A 12102-nucleotide genomic window follows, 5' to 3' on the forward strand; every position below is an offset into this window, starting at 1 on the left:
TTAGCAGTCCACCATGCCACCATGGAGCATCTTTAATTTCTTGAGTGAAGAACTTTGTGAAGTCAGCTTTCTTCTAGCTTTGACCAGATGATTTCTCTCTCCACCATGACACCCTGTCAATACTTGACTTGCCACAATTACAGAATTCTGCATAGTACTTGCTCTTACTATATGCAAAGTTTATCCTATTTCATCATTTGATTAACCTCAGCAGTTGCATCTCATCTGCTCTGTATTCTCAATATTGCCCATCCAAGAGCTGTGAATAGCGATATGCATTTGTCTGAATCCACAAATCCCACAAAGTCTATAGCCACTGACATGAATACTGTACACCCCAAAGAAATGTGGAAATTTATGGAGAAGAACCATCAAGTGAGGAATGAGGAAATTTCTCAAAATCTAACAAGAAGATCCAGAAGTTAAAAGCCCTAAACATTCTTCATTTCTTTACAAATGGTTAATTACTTACCAGTAGTGAATCAGGAGCAAGAGTCTAGTTTTCGGATGTTTACACCTTTGTTCATTGGAAGCCAAGATGAGATCATGATGGTGTCAGAGAGCAATTGAGCTGGGCAGGTGTATGAGGAGACACTGGAAGAGGAGAAACGGGGAAGTCATTCTAGAATGTGGACCTAAGAAGTAATAGGCTTCCCAGAAAGCTGAGCTGGACAGGCTTTTTATGCAGAAGTTTACTTTGTGCAGTTCCATCCAAAGGAACTGGAGTGGGAGCTGGGGTAAAACAAAGAAGCATTACAAAGCCAAGCACCACCTTGGACAATGTGGCTCAGTCCTCCAGGGGGCGCTCCAATAAGTTATTCAAAACAATACACCTCAAGATTGTCCAGCAAAAGGACAAGCAAAAAATAACCCATCAGCTTTCTTCTCCCATTGGTCAAGAATTGCCCTAGAATGTAGTGCGTGACCTTGCACTTTCAGTATTGTACACACTTCAGAACAGCTGAGTGGTTTCCAGAAAGCATCTTAAGAGATGGCAAAAGAGAAGCTGCATGGCAGAAAGGCTGAGATCATTGCTGTGGTTGATGCAAGTGGCTGTCAGCTGACACCTTCACCAAGCTGGTTACTGTAAAAATGCGGGTCATGAGGATGTGATCTGGGGCACAAGACGCTGCTGACACCAGTGCATAGAAGTACATGAGGCTAATGCAAATCTGTCTGCTCTGGAAATAATGAACACAGGGAAATACCCATCCCCCTGACAACAGTCAGAGAAAGGGGCACACATACCAAGGGGACGCCAGAAAAGGAAACCAGTTGGGATGCAGAAGAAGCCAGGGCACTGGGGCGTTGCCCTTGCCTAGGACCAAATTCCACTTTCTCTGTGCTACAAATACACTGAAATCTAGATGGGAGTTTTTCTTTCTGTCTATTCACGTTTTTGGTATTTTGTTGCTATTTATTTTAACTTCCCATCTCTGGCAAAGCGATGCCATCTGCCAGTCATCTTTTTATCTTCACATAAATTACTTTAGGTGCTTTGAGTTTTGTGTGATTTAGAGAAAGCCCTCAAATTTTCCTTCTTTTGACCTGTTTGAGTTGCTCTAAAAGCTGACTCTGAGGCAAGGATGCGGCTACAAGCAGTTTATTTGGGAGGTGACGGCGGAAGTGAAGCAAAGGAGGGGGTACTGAAACGGGGAGGGCAAGGCAGTAAGTGTGTGCGTGTGAGCCTACTATTGGTGACTCCGTCCTGCGGGAAGTGTGCCCCACTGAGCACACCAGTGCTCTCTGCACCAGCTCCAGTTCATTGGGTGAAGGTTGCTACTGGGAACATTAAATCCACGGTGCTGCCGGCATGCGCACAAAGCAAGCTCTCTCAGTGTCTAAAAAGCCTCCAGTCAGAAATGCCAGTGGAAAGGTGTGGATGATTGAGGGGGTGGGGGGTGGAGGGTGTGAACTACAGCTGCAGTGAATCTGGGAGTTTGCTGAGAGGACGTGGATTGGGGCACCAGTAGCTTTAACTGTACGCGCTGAAGTTATTTTGAAAAAGGCAAAATGTCCAAACACAGAGAAAAACAACATTAACAGTCTCCTGGTAACAAGATGGAAAGAATACTAAAGTGTTAGAGGCAGTTTAACTCAGCTTTGAAACTGAAATCACTTATTAAACTTTACAGAAACTTCAAGGTGGCATTAGATCCACACTTAATAAAATCTCCTTTACCATGACTAAAGAACTAGTTGGGAAAGCAGCCAACATTACGTTTATGGCTCTGGTTTATAAATGGAAAGCCTCACCAGACTATGTTAAATGGCCCTCGGCTCTGTTCCTATATGAACATAGGAAACAACGCAGGGTGTGTGGTGCTACTGGCCTGGTCATCACGGAACCACCTCCAAGGTGAAGCCTCTCTAAGATGAAAATGGTGTTGCTACTCTTTTCTCCATCCAGTGCTCTCTGTTGGAAAAACCAGATGACAACATGAAAACTGGACTGGACTTGGAGTGAGGACAGAAGCCTGGACAGAGCCCAGAGGATTGGCTAGGAAGGAATTACTCTCAGTGGTTTTAGAGATTAAAAATTTAACTCAATGCTTTATTTCCTTTTACTAAAAATACACACACACACACACCTGGTCCATGGCCTTAGAGTGGTCTCTACTTTTGGTGCATTGTAGCTTGTTCTAACCCAAGTCCTTCCAGATGCAGTGCTGGAAAGCCCATCCCTCTGCCTGCGCTCTGCCCTAACACATTTCTGGCTTGTAGCTGGACGAGCTTCTGTGGGCTGAGATGTTTGGGCCTTGGAGCCATCAGTGCCAGGCCCGGGGCTCTGTGTCCTCGGGCAGCAGACGGGTGTGAAGTGCAGCACTCCCTCGTTTCTATCGGCCTCCGTTCAGGCTCTTCTTGGCCACGGAGACAAAGCAGCTCGCAGGCCCTTGACTCCTGCGCGCATAGAGGTGCATCCTCCAGGGGCTTCCGGGGGTCCGGGATGCCTGCACACACCTGCCCTTGGCCATGACCTTGGCCCCACAGGCCACCAGACATCCAGGGAAGACGCAGGTCCACTTCGCATATACCCCATACCACTCGGTTCCCTGCCATGAGTAAATAAACCAGTGTTATCAAAAAAGTGAAGACAGTCAAAGATCTAACCCATTACACTCCCATGACTCTAATTTGACAGCAATCTTTGCTTGTTTCATGGGGTGTTTTTATCCAAATTTTAATTAGTAAGTAATCTCTTTGGCATTTATAGTCTATTCAATCACATTAAAAAGAAAACATGAAAATAAAACCCACTGGCATTATGCCTAACAAGCAGCAATAATAAAGTAGATATTAAGCTCAATGCAAATATAATGAATAAAAGATTTTCAAATTCACTATAGCAACAGCTTGCAATATTAACAACGCAAAGTGATGGAGGAAGGTTTATTTTAGGAATGCAGGAGTGGTGTAAGAATAGGATGTGAACAAAGGACTGCTCAAAACACCCCCAGGGCTCCCATCTCACCTCCGCCCTTCCTCTCTCCCCTCTGCTCAGGCTGCTGCAGCCACTCTGGTTTCCCGTTGCTCTTCCTCAGACACCCCAGGTGGGTTTCTGCCCCAGGGCCCACAGATCTGCCTAGAAAGCTGGCCTCCCAAGTATCTGCCTCAACTTTATCAAGTCTCAAATGCCACCATTTCACCAAAGCCTACACTGTTCACCTCCTTCAAATTGCAGTCCTTTCCCAGTACCATTAGGATGGCTATTATCAAAAATTAAATTTTAAAAACCACCAACAACAAAAGAATAAGAAGTGTATTTATGCTAAATCACTAGATTAAAGGATAAATAAGCAAAACATCTTAATTATTGTTGGAAAGTATTCAGTAGAATGTATTAGTCACCACAAATTTTAAAAATTCAAAATTAGGAAGTTGGCTAAAGGAGACTTCCTAAATTTGACAGTGTTTGCAGACAAACTATGGCAAATACTAATGCTAAAATGTTAGGAGTGTCCATAAAATAAGGCAACAATTCCACAAATCCCCATATTCAAAATAATCTAAAGAATCCTAGAAAAAAAATTAGCAAATACTGGTGAAAATTCAAAGATTTTATATTAAAATTCAAAATAATGAAATAAAAATATGTAACAGGTATATGAGAAACTTGCAAGGTGTCTAAAAGTGAAATAAACACACACAAAGCACAGACATTTCAATGTGCTAACAAGGACGGATATAAAGATCTCACTAAAAACAGCAACAAAATTATATTTCTCCTCCCCAAAAACTTAAAATGTATCAAAAAGTAATATTTAAGGGCAGAAAAATAGGCCTAAAGGTATAAAGGTAAATAATGTGGAAATAATGTCAATCAATAGAATGTAATTGTCACAAAATCAAATGAATACTGACACAGAGAGCTGTCAATTAGAGGTTGATAAAGTTTTTAAAAAGCAAGCAGGAGAGTGAAGTTCAACAGAGAAAGGCAAATATTATCCAAGTCACAGATGTTATACCCGAGACCAGCAAGGACAGTGTTTGCTGGTCATCAACAGTTCCAGTACCTTCTCAGTAGCTTCTGGAAGCCCCAGATGGGGAAGAGTATCCAAATGAGCAGATCTAAGGGAAAATGGAATCATTCAAGTGATTAGATATGTCTGCTCTGAGTACAAGTAGGAGAGAAGAGACACGCATAGCAAAAAAAAATAAAAAATAAAAAAATAAATAAAAAGCAAGCAGGAGAAAATTTCATATAATACGATTCTCTCATATTTTATATGTGAGAAGTTTCTACACATGTGTGTGTTTCTAAACACAAAAGTTCACAATAAATACCAAAGTACTCATTATACTACTCTCATTTATTTTTATTTATACATACAAAATGTTTATTATACCAAAGAATTTATTATCCACACAGGAAATAGATTGAGGGAAGAAAAGAGTGGAGAATGAATATGGATTTTTTTACTTTTAAGTTCAGACACTCAGTCATGTCCGACTTTTTGCAACCGCAAGGTCTGCACCATGCCAGGCCTCCCTGTCCATCACCAACTCTCGGAGCTCACTCAAACTCATGTCCATTGAGTCAGTGATGACATCCAACCATCTCATCCTCTGACATCTCCTTCTCCCCCTGCCTTCAATCTTTCCCAGCATCAGGCTCTTTTCAAATGAGTCAGTTCTTCACATCAGGTGGCCAAAGTATTGGAGTTTCAAATTCAGCATCAGTCCTTCCAATGAACACCCAGGACTGATCTCCTTTAGGATGGACTGGTTGGATCTCCTTGCAGTCCAAGGGACTCTCAAGAGTCTTCTCCAACACCACAGTTCAAAAGCATCAATTCTTCAGTGCTCAGCTTTCCTCACCGTCCAACTCTCACATCCATACATGACTACTGGAAAAACCATAGCTTTGACTAGATGAACCTTTGTTGGCAAAGTAATGTCTCTGCTTTTTAATATGCTGTCTTGGTTGGTCATAGCTTTTCTTCCAAGGAGCAAGTGTCTTTTAATTTCATGGCTGCAGTCATCATCTGCAGTGATTTTGGAGCTCAGAAAAATAAAGTCAGCCACTGTTTCCACTGTTTCCCCATCTGTTTGCCATGAAGTGATGGGACCAGATGCCATGAATTTAGTTTTCTGAATGTTGAACTTTAAGCCAACTTTTTCACTCTCCTCTTTCATCTTTCATCTCCACTTTCATCAAAAGGCTCTTTAGTTCTTCTTCACTTTCTGCCATAAGGGCGGTGTCATCTGCATATCTGAGGTTATTGATATTTCTCCCAGCAATCTTGATTCCAGCTTGTGCTTCCTCCAGCCCAGTATTTCTCATGATGTACTCTGCATATAAGTTAAATAAGCAGGGTGACTATATACAACCTTTATGTACTCCTTTTCCTATTTGGAACCAGTCTGTTGTTCCATGTCCAGTTCTAACTGTTGCTTCCTGACCTGCATACAGGTTTCTCAAGAGGCAGGACAGGTGGTCTGGTATTCCCATCTCTTTCAGAATTTTCCACAGTTTATTGTGATCCACACAGTCAAAGGCTTTGGCATAGTCAATAATGCAGGAGTAGATATTTTTCTGGAACTCTCTTGCTTTTTTGATGATCCATTGGATGGAAATTTGGATCCATTGGGTGTTGACAATTTGATCTCTGGTTCCTCTACCTTTTCTAAAACCAACTTGAACATCTGGAAGTTCACAGTTCATGTATTGCTGAAGCCTGGCTTGGAGAATTTTGAGCATTACTTTACTAGCACATGAGATGAGTGCAATTGTGCGGTAGTTTGAACATTCTTTGGCATTTTTTTCTCTGGGTTTGGAATGAAAACTGACCTTTTCCAGTCCTGTGGCCACTGCTGAGTCTTCCAAATTTGCTGACATATTGAGTGCAGCACTTTCACAGCATCACCTTTTAGGATTTGAAATAGCTCAGCTGGAATTCTTCCATCACCTCCCCTAGCTTTATTTGTAGTGATGCTCCCTAAGGCCCACTTGACTTTGCATTCTGGGATGTCTGGCTCTAAGTTAGTGATCACACCATCGTGGTTATCTGGGTCATTAAGATATTTTTTTTGTGTAGTCCTTCTGTGTATTCTTGCTACCTCTTCTTGATATCTTCTGCTTCTGTTAGGTCCATACCATTTCTGTCCTTTATTGAGCCCATCTTTGCATGGAATGTTCCCTTGATGTCTCTAATTTTCTTGAAGAGATCTCTAGTCTTTCCCATTCTATTGCTTTCCTCTATTTCTTTGCACTGATCACTGAGGAAGGCTTTCTTATCTCTCCTTGCTGTTCTTTGGAACTCTGCATTCGAATGGGTATATATTTCCTTTCCTCCTTTGCTTTTCGCTTCTCTTCTTTTCTCAGCTGTTTGTAAGGTCTCCTCAGACAGCCTTTTTTTTTTTTTTTTTTGGCTTTTACTCTATCCATTTTTACAATTAGTGATTTTTTTTCTATTTCCTTTTTATTTTTTCTTTCTTTTTTTTTAATAGTTGGAGGCTAATTACTTTACAATATTGTAGTGGGTTTTGTCATACATTGACACGAATCAGCCATGGATTTACATGTGTTCCCCATCCCGATCCCCCCTCCCACCTCCCTCTCCGCCCGATCCCTCTGGGTCTTCCCAGTGCACCAGGTCCGAGCACTTGTCTCATGCATCCAACCTGGGCTGGTGATCTGTTTCATTTATTTTTTCAATTATGAAAGTATAACACATTTACAGGACAAAGTTACATATAGTTCCACTATATGTTACAATTAATTTTTAAGTGGATAAATTAATATTTTTTAGTTGGAGTTTCAATATCAAGCTCTAAATACTTAATAGAATGAATATACAGAAAAGTAGAAGAATGTAGTAAACCTGAAAACCACTATGAATCTATACAACATAATTAAGAATAACTGAATATTTTATAATATACATTACTTGAGTAATCTATAAGAAGAAAATAAATATGACAAAACAGTTTATCCAAAATGAAGAAAATATGCACAAAGCAAAAATATTATATTTGCATTTAAGCACCAAATTAACATTTCTATTTCCCGGCATCTACCATAATGAATTAAATTCTTGCTGCTTAAAGTAGCAAGACGTTCTTGCAAATAGCAATGGCATTACCTGGGAGCTGGCTAGAAATGCAGAGTCTTAGGCCTCACCTCAGACCAGCAGAATCTGTATTAAATCCCCAGGCAATTGTTGAGTGCAGGGAAGTTTCAGTAATATTGCTCTAAAACATTAAGCATTTTGATTTCTGCTTTAATCATTGAAAAAGAAACTTTTTAAAAGTAAAGCATCTTAATTTTTTCCTAATCTGTGAAAAATACTTGAAGTATCTTCAAATATCAGAGACAATTTGTAAAGATAATTGTTACACAATATTAGAAATATTTTAAATGTTAAATACAAAATTAGAATTTTTCAGTATCTAGAAAAGCAACATAACTGAGTAAAAACAACAGAAACCAATATTAGCACATTTCAAGGAGAGAAGGTTGAACTTTGTAAATTGTCATTTTTCCTGCATCAGAAATCAGTGTTTCCAGAATTGAAAAAGACACATGTACCCTGATGTTTACTGTAGCACTATTTACAACAGCTAGGACATGAAAGCAACATAGATGTTCATTTACAGATAAATGAATAAAGAAGCTGCGGTACATATATACAATGGAATATTACTCAGTCATGAAAGTTGGTTGCTAAATGGTGTTCAACTCCTTGTGATCCCATGGGCTGTAGCCTGCCAGGCTCATCTGTCCATGGAATTCTGTAGGGAAGAATGCTGGAGTGGATAGCCATTGCCTTCTCTAGGGGATCTACCTGATCCAGAGACTGAACCCAGGCCTCCTGCAATGCAAGCCAATATGTTACCATCTGAGCCATCAGAGAAGACTCAAAATGAGTTAGTCACTCGGTCATGGTATTAGCCGTAGAAAGGCATGAATCGAGTCAGTTCTAATGGGGTGCATGAACCTAGACCTATTGTACAGAGTGAAGTAAATTGGAAAGAGAAAAACACATGTATACATATGGAATCCAGAAAGTTGGTACTGATAAATCTATTTGCATAGCAGCAATGGGGACACAGACACAGAGAACAGCTTTATGGACACAGTAGAAGTGGGGAGGAAGGAAAAGGTGGGATGTATGCAGAGAGTAACAGGGGAACTTACATTACCATATGTAAAATGCATAGCCAACGGGGATTTGTTGTGTGGCTCAGGGATCTCAGACTGGGACTCCTAACAACCTAGAGGGGTGGGATGGGGAGGGCCAAGGGAGGGGACATTTGTATACCTATGGCTGATTCATGGTGAGGTTTGGCAGAAACCAACAGAATGCTGTAAAGCAATTATCCTCATATATATATATATTTTTTTCTTCTTTTTTTTAATCAGTGTTTCCCCTTCCTGAGAGGAGAGGCGGCCAAGCCTCAGCTGACTTGTTTCTCCCTTCCCAGGTGAACTGCAAGGTACGTCAGGAGACAACATGGAGACATAACCACCAACTTAGCTCCTCATTAACAGACACTAGAGAAGCCTCAGTTTCCTGCTTTCACACAAAATCCATCCCCTTCAAAACCTCTCACTCTAACCCCACCCCAGTTCTTACCTAGCTTCCCCCAAAGGAAGCTCCCTGCACCAAGGGTGGCTCCACTCTGATTATTTATTACTGTGTTTGCATGTGCTTTCCCTTACTATGTGTTTTCCTCTCATTAACATGAGGACCAGGTTCCTGTTGCCTGGGCAACAAAAACAGCACTGTGCTCTATGCGTGGTGACTGGGCCCTACTTATGTGTTTTCTTTTACATTCTTGAATGCTCTCACTTTTATGGTCGAAAGAATGCAATCCTTTCTGCAGTTCTGCCTCATTCCTTGCCTTGTGGCTCTCTGCAGTGAACAGCTGATTTGTCTCATTTGTCTTGGATTTATTACCTTAACTTCTCTTATTTCCCTTAGCTAATGTTGATGCTTTCCTTCCCCTTAATCAGATTCTCCCTTTGAATTGCCCACTCTGGTCAAGGCAGCCAGCTCAATATTTTCTTCTTCTTTTAGATGTCTGTCTAAAATAGTATATTCACCATTAAAATAACCCCATTTATAAAATTTCCTCATCTGCCCTTTTTCCTTCCTTTCTTCTCATACTATAATTATTTGCTATTGTAATAATATAAGGCTAATAGAAAAATGATGCCCTCTGTTATCATAATTTCTAATAGAAAGCTACATAACATCGTCTGCCCAATCCTTTTTCCTAAAGTTGTGGTTCTTAAGCTTGTCTGTGTGTTGAAGTAGTTTAAAAAAACATTGATGCTTGAGTCTCCTCCCCAGAGATTCTGATGTAATCAGTCTGAGATGCAGCCTGGGAGAGGATTTTAGAAATCTTCTCAGTGATTCTGATGTGCAGGCAGCTGGGATGCAAGAAAGGTAATACCTTTCCAGGGAGGACTTCCTCACTCTGTTATTTTTGTTATTCCTTGGCATTCATGATGATAAATTACAAATTTACACTTCCCTTAAGGTCTCATGCCAGTCTTGAGTCTATTTTCCCTCCCTTCCATTTCTCTCCTTCCCCTGTTCTAGGTGGCACATTTCAGAGGGTTGACATTCATAGGCTGTTTCCCGGGCTCCCATGACAGCTGAAGCTTTTACTAAAAGTTTTATAATTTTACCTCTTATATTTAGGTCTTTGATCCATTTTGAATTAACTTTATGTATAAGATGTGAGGCAGAATGCATTGTTTTGTATATAGATATCCAGCTGTACCAGTATCATTTACTAAAAGACTATTCTGTCTCCCTTGATGTGTTTTGGTAACCTTCTTAAACAAATAATTTGACCATAGATGTATTGGTTTATTTCTGGACTTTCATTTTTTATTGCATTGATCTATTTGTCTATCCTTATAAGGAGCCTGGTGGGCTACAGGGGGTCACAAAGAGTCAAACACGACTGAGTGAGGACACTCACACACATCATACTCTTTTGTATTAAGTTTTAAAATAGTTCTCCAACTCTGTTCTTGTTCAAGATTGTTTTGGCTATTCTGTGTCCCTTGCATTTCTAAATGAATTTTTGGATGAGTTTGTCAATTACTGAGAAAAAGAGAGTTGCGATTTTGATAAGGATCATGTTGAATCTGTAAATCAGTTTGGGCAGCACCGCCATATTGACAATATTAAATATTCCAACCACGAACATGGGCTTTCTTAGCATTTGTTTAGGTTTTTAATTTCTGTCAACAATATTTTGTAATTTTCAGTTACAAGGTTTGCACTTTCTTTTGTTAAAATTTTCCCAAATGTATTAATTTTTGATGCTATTGTAAATTGAATTGTTAATTTCATTTCCTGGCCTTGCACTTTAAAAATCTGCATTTTTAGCAAGCCCTCCAGATGATTCTTATGTATTTGACAGTTTGTGAACTGCTACTCTGTTTAACAAACTCAACCCAAATAATGTTCCACACAACTCTGCCACATTCTGTCTCCTAAAGCTGCTGGCTCTCCAATAAGAAGTGACATGAAGCAGCATTGTTTAGGGGAAATAGAGGCAGGCCCAAAGATACTTAACTAAGTGAATTATATGTTTTAAATAAGAGGAAGTAACTAGATAACACAGAGTTTTCTGCTTTAATTTCTATGCTGTGAAAAACTAGTATTAAATATCCATTTAATTTAGAAGACGACTACAGTGTTGACTTGCCTGAGTTATGTGAATAAGTGAACCACTTGAAATAATTGTATTGATAATTATCACTTCTCCATTTCATTTATTTTCCATTCTTTTTTCAGTAATATTAATAGCAATAATTGCAGCACTTATACCTTATAATGAGTGTGTTTACTGCACACTAGTCTGTGTTCCGGTTATAGAATGCTTGTGTGCTAAGTCACTCAGTTGTATCTGAGTCTGCGACCCTATGGAAGCAGCCCGCCAGGCTCCTCTGTCCATGGCATTCTCCAGGCAAGAATACTAGAGTAGGTTACCACGCCCTTCTCCACGAGATCTTCCTGACCCAGGGGTTGACCTGGGTCAACTTAAGAGACCCCCGCATCTCTTAAGTCTCCTGCATTGTCAGGTGGGTTCTTTACCACTAGGCCACCTGGGAAGCCCTCTGGTTCTGGATACGACACCAGTTACTTCTGCGACATTCAGTGAATCACTTAACTTTTCTAACTTGCAATTTCCTCAAGTGAAAAATGAGGAAATTGTAGATTTCTCTAGTATCTCACTCTTTTGGCACCTACACTAGATAACTCTGAATTTCTCTCATGCCTGAACATACCATTTAATTTTATGAACAGTATATCACAGTCAGTCATTTATGAATAATATAAAGTGTGATTCAGAATGAAGGTTCTGTGGTCTGACATTTTTACAGATAAGATACAGCTGTAGATAAAATTCAACACAACATTTATAATCATAATATATTCTCTCCACTTGCAATGTGCTTTTAGCAAACAGTAGTTAATGAAACAAATTAAACAAAATGCAGTTCAAAGAACTTATACTGAGAGTCATTTGAAGTTATTTTAAAATACTTATTTACACATGCCTTCCCCAAATTAACCCTTTTCTGTATATTTAATGTTTATTTTTATTTCCCCCAATTCACTCTAATAATTT

Source organism: Odocoileus virginianus, chromosome 9 (assembly GCF_023699985.2).
Source record: "Odocoileus virginianus isolate 20LAN1187 ecotype Illinois chromosome 9, Ovbor_1.2, whole genome shotgun sequence".
Lineage (NCBI taxonomy): Eukaryota > Metazoa > Chordata > Mammalia > Artiodactyla > Cervidae > Odocoileus > Odocoileus virginianus.